The sequence below is a fragment of the Triturus cristatus genome, chromosome 4_1 (assembly GCF_964204655.1).
Source record: "Triturus cristatus chromosome 4_1, aTriCri1.1, whole genome shotgun sequence".
Classification (NCBI taxonomy): Eukaryota; Metazoa; Chordata; class Amphibia; order Caudata; family Salamandridae; genus Triturus; species Triturus cristatus.
Genome location: NC_140585.1, coordinates 26,170,786 through 26,184,578, shown reverse-complemented (window position 1 = coordinate 26,184,578; position 13,793 = coordinate 26,170,786). Strand labels below are relative to the sequence as shown.

The 13,793-nt window shown below is 44.0% G+C and overlaps 1 protein-coding gene across 1 annotated transcript in view; it reads right to left on the bottom strand.

Annotated features, from left to right (window-relative positions):
• LOC146839358 (glutathione S-transferase P 1-like) overlaps window positions 1-13,793 on the bottom strand; it is a 90,206-nt gene that overhangs the window by 35,281 nt on the left and 41,132 nt on the right. The window lies entirely within an intron of this gene.

Below are 13,793 nucleotides of genomic sequence, written 5' to 3'. Positions count from 1 at the left end.
CCCTGAAATGGTACAGGCTTACCAAAAGGTTTTGCAAGGCCTGGGGCAAAAAACTAATACGTGTCCTCTGGGATCGTCTTGCATTTTTGCCAGGTGTCAGTATCACCTCTGACTAGATATTAAAAAATGTACTCCAGGTAAAGAGAGAACATGGTATCTGGTGCCATCTAGAGGCATACACATGTAAACTGCCTCTTTGTTAATGAAGACGCCAGAACATCTATAAATAACTTGATGAAGTAGTGCAGGCATTAGAATTAAAGAGCCAGGGTGTTAGAAAAGGGGCTTTTGGTTGACTTTGGTGTGGACCTAACCAGGCAGAACCCACCACTCTAGTCAGAGCAAGTAAATTACACACCAAAGATAACCTGTGCTCACCCTCTCGTAGCTTGGCACAGAGCAGGCAGGTTTATCATCAGAGGCAATGTGTAAAGCGTTTGGGCAATATACCCACACAGAAACACAATGAATGCACCACAAAGACACTCCACACAAGTGTAGAAGAAATGTATCTATATAGAAGACAAAAACTATAACATCCCAATCAGTAGATCACGAGGTACCTCTGATAAATGGATTTAGGTAAAATTAGTGCTTTCAAATATATGATTGTATGTAGAATACATAAAAATACATCAACAGATGAAGAGATACCACGTTTAAATGAATCGAGGCAAGCAGTATTTTAGTATATACATAAACGTTTGCAGAATACGTGAAATGCATCAATAGATGAAGATATACCACATTTAAATGAATCCGGGAAAGCAGTATTTTAGTAAATATTAACGGTGGGCAAATAACTCGGCTCCACTAGCAGAGTTCACAGAGTTTTACCAACTCTGCGTTCCGTTTGGGACACGGAGGTCAGGCAAAAACTCTGACTCCGCCATGTAGCGGAGTTAGCTCCTGCACCCACATCCCTTTGGTAAAACAACTTTACCTTTACATGCTAAAAAGCATATAGCCAATTCACAAAAGTGAACTTTGAAATATTTCAGGGTGTGAGAGAGGTGATGATTTTGGGCCCCTCTAACCTAGGGAGAGGACCAAGCAGATGCCTTGGCCACCAGGAGCGCATCATGCTGAACGATTCGGGGGTGGTCCCATCCTCCTAGGACCACCCCAAGCAAAGTTATGGGCAAAAATACAATGCCAACCAAAGGCCCCGCAAAGCATCTTTGTGTTCAAGGCATCTGCTTGGTCCTCTCCCTAGGTTAGGGGGGACCCCAAAATCATCACCTCTCACTGCTTGCTATATTTCCAGTTTCACTTTTCCGAGATAACTATATGCTCTTTAGCATGTAGAGGTTTAGTTGCTTGTTGCTTTACCAAAGGTGTGTGAGGATTCTGTTTTATGAATTAGGGTGGAGCGGAGCAACAGAGCGGAGCGGAATTTTTACGGAGTTTATTTTCAATTCCGCGGAATTTACGTAGTGTTACTCCGCCAACTCTGCCCACACTTAGTGTGTATGTATATATATATTCACTGAAAAAACCATAGGTTTCAGGGGTGTTATAGTTAGCTGGACTTTTCACTTGCACAAAACCATTGAAATTCCCCCGTTATAGTTAGTTCAGCTAACTATAACTCGCGCGCCCGCAATGCACTGCTGATGACGTCACATATTACATCACTCATGACATGGTCAGTGACATCACTAATGACATCACTGATGACATCTCAATTGACATCACTGATGACATCACTGATGACATCATCCAGTGAATGTGTGTTTTTCTGAAAATAAAATATGTTTTATATATGTATATCTCAAGGTCGATGGAAGAATAAATGGGTATATAAGTGTCTAAATGGATGATTTGTTTTTGAAAAATTGATTGTGTAACTGACTGATTAAGTGTATCATAGTGAATACATGGCTTAGTGAGTAATGTTTAAATATGTAAATATCTGTATCAGTCTCTCACTTTGTGTATAAGTGGCTGCATGGGTTGGTGAGTAGCTACATGGGTGTCTATATAGGTTATTAGTTGGTTTTTTGAGTATCAGTCTGAGTGTCTGCATGGTTCGGTGGGGGGTATTACGTAGTGCATAGGTGCATGAATGAGTGACTCACTGTTTGTATGTGTTGAACACAGCATGTGTGCAGGACTGTATGGGTGGATGAGTGTGTGTATGGGTGTGTTAGTGAGTGAATGACTGTCTCAATAGTGTCTTTATGAGTAACTACATATGTTTTAAACTAGTATATGTGACTATTGGTGTATATATGTGAGTATATGTGAGAGTGAGAGATTGAAAGAGTTCCTGTATGAATAAGTATGTGTTTCTATAAGTGATTGTTTAAAAGACTAAGTATGTGTAAGTTTCCGTAGAAGTAAGTATGGTGGTGTGTGTATAACTGTATATGCAAGTAAATGTATGTTTGATTCTTTATTAGCATGAGTGACTATGTGTGTGAGTAACTCTATGGATGAGTGGCATTGTGTAACAGGATGTATAGGTGTATGAGTACATATGATGAGTGAGTACATGTATGAGTGACTGTATAGGACTGTTGGTGAATGAGTGGATGTGTATGTGGATCTTAGAATTACTGAAGAGGTTGTTGTAACTGGTATTGGCATGTCCATTGTTTTGAAAATTTTAGTCTCTATTTTTGAATGTGTGTATCAAAGGTTATATTAGGGTGAGAGGAGGTCTGCCACTCTATCACAAGGATGATGTCATCAGTGATGTCATCAGTGATGTCATTTGAGATGTCATCAGTGATGTCATGAGTGATGTCACTGACCATGTCATGAGTGATGTAATATGTGACGTCATCAGCAGTGCATTGTGGGCGCGCGAGTTATAGTTAGCTGAACTAACTATAACAGGGGAATTTCAATGGATTTGTACAAGTGAAAAGTCCAGCTAACTATAACACCCCTGAAACCTATGGTTTTTTCAGTGAATTTCTGAGGTTTTTTAAATGCTAATTCCTAACTATAACGTGCCTGAAACCTATGGTTTTTTCTGTGAATTTCAAAGGTTTTTTAAATGCTAATTTCTAACTATGCCTACAGAGATAGGACATGTGAAGAAAGAAGAAAAAATGCACAGAAAGAAACAAAAGAAGTGCAGAAAGAAGCAACAGAAGTCCTCAAATACGAAGATAAGTGCAGGAAGAAGGATAACGTGCAGAAAGAACAAAAAGAAGAGCAGAAAGAAGCCTTGTTGCAAAATCATCCTGTACCCTCAACTTTTTCAGACGGATACTGGTGGTAACTGAGTCTGACTAACCAGTCCTAGAGCCAGTGCTATGTTAAAAGACACTTAGAATACAGTGAAAACACCTACATACACTAGGGAACATTATGCGTTGGGGTCCCCCTGTGATTAGCATGACCTCCTCTGTAAGCCCCTAGTATATAATAGGGCATGGAGATTAAAACTACCTCTTAAAACAGGCCACAGGGCGTTTTTGCACACGTTAACTCAGGCCCCGTCCCCTCCATTCACCACTGTGTAAACACGCCCTGTGTCCATTTTTAGTTGGGAGATTAAGTTCATTTGAATCCTGAGGGTCCCTAGGGTCCAACTAGCCCACTAGGTACCTCCAGTAAGTGCCACAGAGCTGCGTTGCAGAGAGGTGTAAAAAGTGGCACGGCCTGGACCACCTCTCTGCAATGCAGCTCAGTGGCGCTTACTGGAAGCACTTGGTGGGCTAGTTAGCCCCCAGGGGCCCTCAGTATTGAAGGGAAATTATATCCCCAATTTAAAACGTGCCATAGTGCGTGTTTGCACACGTCACCTCAGGCCCCGTCCCCTCCCTTCATCACTGTGTAAACGCGCCCTGTGGCTGTTCTAAGTTGAGAGATTAAGTCCCCTTGAATCCTAAGGGTCCCTAGGGTCAAACTAGACCACTAGGTACCTCCAGTAAGCGCCACAGAGCTGCGTTGCAGAGAGGTGTAAAAAGGGGCTTGGCCTCAGAACACCTGGCTGCAGCGCAGCTCCCTGGCGCATACTGGAGATGCCTGTTGGGGGCGCGTTTGCAGAGTGCTGCACGGAGGGGGCATGGCCTCCGGCACGATGCCAGTCTTTTATTTATTTTAGTTTTTTAAGAAGGGGGGCTGTTTGGTTCCCCTTCTTATTCTAATTTATTGGCCCTGATGACCCCATCCCCCAGGGCCAGTCTCCCAATTATATTTTTTTGACCCCAATCCCCAGGGCCAGCCACTGTTTTTTATTATTTTTAAAAAATATATATTTATAGACACACCTAGGACATGCTGGACAAACCGTACGTACCTATCACCATGACGATTTGCGTGATATTCATTAAAAGGCGACTATGCATGCAATGAATCCACGTGGAATGTATTTACACCACTAGTGAAACTCTGACATGTCTGATGCCCTACCGTGCCTAATCCTGGTAGACACCCTTGTCGTTTATTTATACAAACATGGGTAGCTATTGACGGGCACATTTAATACACATGCACACCAAGCCATTCAAAGGGGATTCGACAAAAATTCGACCAAAACTATGCAAGAAACCCCCCTCACGGTTAATAAAACACACATCCACTGCCGGATGTGTAATACTTTTTATTTTACTCTCTGGAAAGGGGACGAACATCACTTGAGAGTCACAGCGTGCTCCTGACAGAGCCCAATGCTGTGTTACACCCACCATTGCCTGCCGAGTGCCACACACCTCTGTGTTGTATTCCACTAGCTAGTGCATATGCTATGACACTCTCTAGCCCATGTGCACTGTAACACCACCCCGTGAATATGTCATGCCACACTTGTCTTCGCACAGGTTATATTGCCCCATCTAACGTGCCTTTCTCGATGCCTATGTTATAACGCACAGTGCTATGCCATACATATTACAATCTGGGATCCATATCTTTGTCACAGTGCATATGCAACGTTACACTCCCCAGCACATATTTTATATTACAACTTTAGAGACTAGTTAGGTTACACAACACTGCCCTGTGCATATTACACTCCAAGGCGCATATCGCATAGCACGCGCTAGTGCCTGTGCTATCTCGCGCTCTCCAATGAATCTGTCATTGCGCACAATGCATTGCATATTATATTTCACGCCCGGTTCATCTTATATCACACTTTTTGGTGCATAGTTTATACCATACACTATATCTAGTTTTCATTTTCAATCGTGCTCTCAGGACTATGTTCTATATAACACTGTGTTCACCTACCCTTTTCACGGGCATTACATTTTGCGATAGGGGGTGGAGGGTCAGGGGGTGTTTCTGCCAAGTGAGCCCGGAGTCACAGTCACAAACGTCCTCTTCTTCCTGAATAAAAGTGAGATTATGCTGCATACTTGTTCATATTTTAAGTAGTTCGCACAGACACAATGTTTTAAAAACAATAAAGTTCCTAATACCCGCCTTCTCTGAACAGTTAGCTTGCTGCCCCATCCCCTTCCTCCCTATCCTCTGTTGTGTGAATCCATGGACTAGCCTCCTCCCTCCTGCCATGCATGGTCTGATGTGCTGCCACTGCCCTCAATTTAGTATGATGTACCAGTCCACTCCTCCTGCCCTCCATTGCCCAATTCTATGCCCCATCATTGACCTCCTGCTTAAACTCTGTGCTTAGCTTGCTGCCCCTATTCTCCTTCCCCCTGCCCTCTGATGTCTTTGTGCATGCCCCTGCTCCATCCTTTTTGCCCACCATGTCCCATGGACCTGCCACTCCTATCTACTCTGAGTGTTCTGTTGAGCTGCCACTCCCCTCCCACCTGCCTAGCATTGTCAGATGACTGTAACCTGTCCCTGCCACCTCCACCCTGCCTGTCCACATGCCATGCCCCTATCCTCTTCCTCCTCTCCTACATGGTCCATTGTACTGCCACACCCTTCTGCCCTCCCTGGTCTGTTGTGCTGCAACTGCTCCTCCTGCCTGCCCCGTGTGGTCTGTTGTGACGTCCCTTCCCCTGAACTTTCTTGTCTGTGCACAGGTCCTGACCCTCCCTTCTATCCTCCATCGTCCTTTGTGCATGCCCCTCCACCCTCCTTCTTGCCCATCATAGCCATTGTGCTGCCACTAACCCTCCCACTTGCCATGCATGGTCTTCTGTGCTGCCATGGCCCCTCCCACCTTCCCTGTGTGGTCAGTTAGCTGCCCCTGACCCCCTCCCACCTTCCCTCCATGATCTGTGTGTATGCCATCACAGTCTCACTGTTGCTCTTCATGGTGTGTCTTGCTTCTAGTGCCCATCCTGCCTGACCTCCATGGCTATCTTGCTGCTCCTGCCCTGCCCCCTTGCCCCCAGCCCTACTCCCTCCCTCCTGGCTTGTCTGTTCCATTGTAATGCCCCTGATCCGTCCCTCCTGCCCTTTATGGTCTGTTATGCTGCAGCTTTCTCTCCTGTCTGTCCATTATGGTCAGCTAGCTACCATTGCCTCTTGCCCCTCTGTTCTCTGTTGTCCATGTGCATGGTCCTGTCCCCTCCCTCTTGCTTTCTATGGATTGTTGTGCTGCACTCCCGTCCTGCATGCCCTGTGTGGTGTATTGTGCTGCTGCAAACCCTGATGCCTGCCCTGCAGGGTCAGTTTGGTGCACCTCTCCATGTCCCTCCTGTCCTCTGTTATCCAAGTCCATGTCCCTATCCCATTTCCTTCCATGATCCAATGTACCATACTTGCGAACATTTTGAACTTGGTAAGAGGGAGATTTTGAAAAAAAACTGGGGTATTGATTTTCCCCTTTGAGTTACATTGAAAAAGAGGATATTGTAGACAGGAGACAGATCAAATAAAGCCCATTTGAGCTTAAAAACATTGGACGTTTCCTGGCTGAATCGGGTCGGTTGGCATGTATGGTTGTACTACCATTGCCTCTTCCTTCTGCCCACAATGGTCTATTACATTGCCACAGCCTTAAAGGAGGGTAGATTTTGTATCACAGGGGGCCCCTGGCCCGTTCTGTCCACACCTGAAGTATGAGACCCTTGTCCTTGCCCTGCCAGCTGCATTTGTAGGCCGTATTAAATTGACCAGCGGGTCCTGTGTTGCTATATAATTATCCTGAGACATCCTTACCACTCAGCCAGCATAAAACCCCTGTGTAGGCCCTTCTGTTCAATATGTAGGCCTCTTTGTTAAATTGACCATAGCTCTGCAATTTTAGTGTATAGCAGTCTGAAGGCAGGTCTGCGAGGCCTTCTGATCCAAACTAGTAGCCCCCACCCTACCCGAGTGCTCCGTGCTCGGTATCAAAGTTCAACATCCCCCTGAAGCAGTCGACATACAGTAGGCTGCATCCTGGACTGGTACTTGCTTCCTGGGCAGGTTTCCCGCTTTTAAGGAAGTGGCAACCGCAGAGCGTCAAGTTAGGAGAACTGAGGAGATTTTATACATGAATATATTGAATTCCCGTACAATACCCATTATTTTCTGCTTGCTCTATGGAACTTACGATAAGCGATTGGCCTGAGAGACTGACCTTTTCACCCAGTCCATTGTCAGCATTAAGTGGGTAAATGACGAAATGTCTGGTAAAATCTGCAGACGAAGCTTTTGGGTAGCATACGTAGGTAGATGTATCGTGCAAAGGAGCCCACAAAATGATATAAAAAGGGAGCACCCACAGATATCGACGGACTACCTCGCCGTCTGTATGTAGGTTAACAGGCAGTGCAGGTTTTCCCCAAGAGCTGGGAGCTCTTGTCTTCCTTTGCTTAAAATGTCTTGCTCTGCTTTGCTTGAAGTATCTTATTCTATTTTACCTAAATGAAATGTCATGTTATGTTTAACCATTGTTCTCTTTACTTTTGCATTTAAAAGATTTTGTATTGTAATTGCAGGAATGCTTGCTCTAAGAGTAAACGTGAGTGTTCCTAGGTAACATTTTCCTTGGTGTAACTTGTTTCCCATGATGCATTTATAGATGTGTTTTCTCTCTCTCTCTGTCAGTACATTAATTGAGATACAGAGAATATTATGACAGCTGTATGATTATCTGGATTCTGTATTTTGTACTTTATGTCTCTATTCTGCGGTTTCTTTGAAGTTGCATCTTCTCATTAAACTGCCATTGTATTCTGCCTCCAATTCCATGTCTCATATGTCTGTTTTCTTCATTTTTGGAGCAAGCGTTCCTAGGCACCCCGGCTCAAATTAAGGTGCCCCTTTTGTCCCTGACTCACTCTCCTGCTCAGTTCTGTGGTGGCTCCCGGGGATCTGGGGACCGCCCCTAGCTTCCTTGACCCGTAATAGATCTTCCCTCCAACAGCCTCTCTTGCAAGTCCTGTATTGTTGGTTTGTTGCCCCTGCCCCCCTTTCCACTGCCCTCCATAGTCTGTTGTGCTTCCACGGCCCTTCCTGCCTGCTCAGTGTGGTTAAATTGTTGCCTTTGCACCCTCCTACCTGCCTTCAATTTTCAGAGTCCGTGCCCCTGGCCTCTGCCTCTCAACAGTATCCTAATGAACAACTAGATTGCTAACATTCTATATTTATTACAAAAGTGTGGAACGCCTGACATCATCTTGATGTAATCAAAACTGTAATACCTAGAGCATTTCCTTTAGAAATTACATATATGAGAGGGTCTTATTGGCATCAAAATTATGGTTAGTGCTCTAAAAGACTAAAATAAGGACACATTTTCTGAGTTTTCAAATAGCGACAAAGCACTTTTAAATTATTTGTTATCTTTATGTTTTTTTATCCAGTTGACCACTTGATTAAATGTTGCACTTAGGGGAGAGGATGTGGTGTTACTTCCAGAACTGCAGACTTTGCAACTGGGGAACCAGGTTGAAGTTTCTGCTTCAGCTCGACATTCTGTGATTCTGGTCAAATCACTTAACCTCCCCATGTCTACAACCAAAATGAATTTGTTCTTGTGTGATGTAACCAATGCTCATGTAAAGCACTCCAATACCTTACAAGTCTGCACTATATAACACTGCAAAAACACAAAATAATAAGTGTTTTGCAGACTTCTGTCATTGGGCTATATTTGGGCTACATCTGGGTGATTTTGGGCTACATTTGGGCTCTTTTGTCTCCGGTGGCCATCTTGGGAGATTTATTTGTTATGAAGTTTCCTAATTTCCTCATGTACTGCAGTCTCCTCAGTAGGAAATGCTTTCAGTTTTTTACTTTGATTCCATCATGAAGGTATTCAGATATGTCACACATTTGCCATAAATTCTGAATGTTAGCACTCTAGTTGCTCATTAGATCACTGTAGTAAAACTACTGCACCATGGAAGTCTGCTCCTGGTATTAAAAGTGCATGTTTCAGTCTGCATGTCAGAATTTTTTAATGAAATAGAAGAGGATTTGAGAAGTCACTCAAAATGTGCCCTCATTTTCTTTCTTCAGCATTAATCATAATTTCTATGGCAAAATGAACCTCCTCATTGTGTTCCTTTTTAAATTAAATGTTTTAAGTGTTACCAGTTTATTCCAATCAAGATGGCTTCAGGTGTGCCATACTTTTGTCGTAATGAAGACAGTAAGCGCTCTAGTTGTTTTTAAGAACATTCTGGGACATTCTGTCATTGGGCTATACTTGGGCTACATCTGGGTGATATTTGGGCTACATTTGGACTCTTTTGTCTCTGGTGGCCATCTTGGGAGACTTATTTGTTATGAAGTTTCCTAATTTCCTCATTTACTGCAGTCTCCTCAGTAGGAAATACTTTCAGTTTTTTACTTTGATTCCATCAAGAAGGCATTCAGATGTGTCACACATTTGCCATAAATTCAGAATGTTAGCACTCTTTTTGCTCATTAGGTCACTGTAGTAAAGCTACTGCTCACCAGGGAAAACTGCTGCTGGTATTGAAAGTGCATGTTTCAGTCTGCATGTCAGAATTTTTTAATGAAATAGAAGAGGATTTGAGAAGTCACTCAAAATGTGCCCTAATTTTTCTTTCTGCAGCACTAATCATACTTTTTATGGAAAAATGAACCCCCTCATTTTGTTCCTTTTTAAATTAAATGTTTTAAGAGTTACCACTTTAATCCAAGCAAGATGGCTTCAGGTGTGCCATACGTTTATCATAAGTAGGACTGTTAGCGCTCTAGTAGTTCTTTGGAACACTCTGGGAAGCTGCAGTGGAACACAAAGGAATCAACTGACAGTCTCTGCCCTTGTTGGATGTACATGTTTTACTGAGAATGTCAGACTTCATTCTCACATGACTGAGAAAGATAATGTGAATTTATAGAAAATAAGCTCTCAGTTTAGCCTATAGATCACCTTCCAAACCTCTGTGGTAAAAGCATGAGAAAATATTTTTCTCTCAATCATGATATCCCAGCAGAAGGCTTTTTCACATGGTGAAATCACCTTAGAACATACCACAATTCCTAAAATGAGTATGGTACCATCAACAAATGATTTATAATGTAACTAAAGTCTTAAAATCTTCTATTAACTGCAATGCTTTTTAATGAGGTGTTATCATGTATATTGGTCCCAAGATGGCTGCCAACACTTCTTGGATGAAGTGCTGACAGCCAATCAGATCTCAGGATGAGATGTGTGGTTAGGCTCCGCCCACATATATATATGCTTTTAAATGCTATTTTCTCAGGAAATACTGAACAGATTTACACCAGACCTGCAAAAGGCAGTTCCTTGACCTTATGGCTACCTCTCTGACAAATTTCAAGTAATTCTGTTCAGCCGTTCGGGCTGTAGCTGTGTCTAAAGGTCCTATGGAAAAATGCATGGGGAAAACGCGTTTTGGGACCCCCCTTTTTTCTCGGCCCCTGCTTGACGAATCCCCCCGAGACTTTCAGGGTAGGAGCGGAGCGTAGCGCCCCACCTATTTTGAAAATTTCGCGAGGATTCGTCGACCGGCGCCAAAGTTATTCCAAATAGAATGTTGCGGATTTCCTATGGAAACAGGGTCCTAACTAGGCCTGGGCAAAAATTTCGTTCCGTTCGCGGAAATTGCGATAATTTGACATTTTTGCGTTCCGCGGAGAGCGCGAAAATGTCAAAAATTCCGGTTTCCGCAGCTTGGCGATAATTTGTTTCTTGCTCGCGCTGTAAAATGATACATTCTCGCGCGCGCGCGATCGCCTTACCTGAATCCCTGCGTTCGCCGACAAGTTTTCTTGATCCGGTCGCGTTCTCCATGAGATGTTGTATTGTTTTTAGCCATTTGCGCTGTCTCGCGACAGTTCGCGCCCGCAGTGACGTCATGCGTCGCGCGATCACGTCTTTCTTCTCGCGATCATGCACCGCGAGAACAACTCAAAACAAGATGGCCGCGCCCGCAAGCAACCACATGGGTAAGTTGGCGACCCGCAACCATGAAGAAAATCTCGCGAACATGCCGGAAAAAAACTTCCGCATCTTCGCGATATTTCTGCTTGTTTGCGATAATTTTAAACATTCTCGCGATAATTTGCGAAGGTTAATTCCGCAAATTCCGCCCACCCCTAGTCCTAACTATACCTACCTACTGGCGACCGCCAGTAGGTAATATATATATATATATATATATATATATATATATAAATATATATACACACACACACACACACACACACACACATATTACCGTTTGCAGAATACGTGAAATACATCAACAGATGAAGAGAAACAATGTTAAATTAATTGAGACAACCAGTATTTTAGTATATATATATATATAAACGTTTGCAGAATACGTGAAATACATCAATAGATGAAGATGTGTGGCCCGGGTGTGGCCTGGCATGCTCCTTTCGACTGCTGCAGCCTCTGAAGAAGTGAAGCCACGAAACGCGTAAGGCTGCGGTCACATGCTTTGAAAGACTGAGAAGTAAAGCTGTGTATACCATTTAGGGGCATATTATCAAGGACAGCATTAAAAATTATCGCCTGTTTAGCGGCAGAAAACTGCCGCTAAAGCAGCGATAATGGGCTTGATAATATGCCCTTGAGAATTCGAATAGAAGCCCATGTTCTGGTGTCAACGTGGGCTTCTATTGGAATTCTCGGCGGCATATTATCAAGCCCATTATCGCCGCTTTAGCGATAATTTTTAACGCCGTCCTTGATAATATGCCCCTAAATGTTTTTATTGGGGAAAAAACGTGCCGAGTTCGAGTGCTACTTAAACTGTTGGTGCCCCAGTGAGCTTGATATATATATACACATATTACCGTTTGCAGAATACATCAACAGATGAAGAGATACCACATTTAAATGAATCGAGGCAAAGCAATATTTTAGTATTTATGTAAACGATTAATACAAGACAGTCAAAGTGGTTTGGCAGTGCACTCTGCTATCGGTGATAGCGGTGGGGCTAGACCAAATCCCCCAATCAAAAACTGCTGCACAACAGTCCTCGGTCATATACCCATATTTATTTGTGATTAGAAGACACCTGTTGCTTGTGTTTGCTAATCGCAAATAAATCTGTGTATATCATCAACGATTGGTGTGCAGTGCTTTATTTTTCAACTTGGATGTGCAATAAAGATTTGCAGAATACGTGAAATACTACAGTCCTAGAAGTCGATGCGCATCTACTATGGTATCTCTGGTCCCATTAGGGATAGAAAATCGAAGGTCCAGGATGTACGTTGCAGAGTTTCGTCCAGGGTAATCTAAAGTCCTAGGGCCTGGATTCCCATACTTATACTAAGTTTAGGGGATGGACTAACTCTAAGGCCCCACCTATGGGTGGGCCAGGAAAGAGGGGTGGTTACACCAATTTCCTTTGTCCAGTTTCGCGCCAGAGCAGGAGCAGGTAGCCCCTGCAACTGGTTTGAACTGGACTATGCACAGGGACACCAAGTGTGCCCCCAGTGGAGAACTTCAAAGCACCGGAGAGTGCCCCCGCGCAGCCCCAATACACATCTGCCTGTCTGGGGAGGTGGTTACACCTCCCTGTGACAGGAAACCTATTGTCCAGGCCTCCCCTGCCGGAGTTTCGGTCAGCAGCAGGAGGCCAGACCCGGGTCTGTGGCAGAGGCATCCATTTTGTGATGCCAGGGCTCAGGAAAGTCCTACCGGGTTTAGTCAGTGTGAGCATGTCTCTCCCTCTAGAAGGGTGGATTTCTACCCCCGCTGCCAGGACTGGCGGGGGGGGGGGGGGGGGGGAGTATTCCAAAGCGTTTGACACCAAACACGACAGGTTTTGATGCAGCCATCCCCAAGTTAGCATTTACCGCGAGGTTATAATGCACTTAAGAGTAAATGGTATGACTGCAGAGTGGCTTAGCTCATGCTTGGACACCCTCTCACACAAAACCAAGCACTCTGCCTTCAGGATTGTCAAGGCCTGCCATAGGAGTGACTTATAGGTTTATATGTGTCTGTATATATATGTGGATATAGGTAGCCTATACCACTGTAAGGGGTGCAAGCACACCCTTACCCAGGCTACAGTAGAAGACCTGTGGTGCCATTTTAAAGTGCTTCCCAGGGGTGGCATAATGCATGCATCAGCCCCTGGTAGGCCTCTGAGGTACCTATGCCCTAGGTACATAGTATACCATATACTAGGGGCTTATAAGGCACTCCAGAATCCAATTAGATATGTACCTAATGTACATGGAAACCATTTTAGAGTGGAAGCAGCTAGGCTGTGGTCCTGATTAGCAGGGCCACAGCCAGACTAAGGTCGAAAAAATAGTGAAACACCAGCAAAAAGTGGAAGTACCCATGTGAAGCAGATCCTACTCTCCTACATCATCAACGACTGGTGTGCAGTGCTTTTTTTTCAACTTGGATGTGCAATATATAAAGGTTTGCAGAATACGTGAAATACTACAGTCCTAGAAGTCGATGCACATCTACTATGGTATCTCTGGTCCCATTAGGGGTCGTCAAA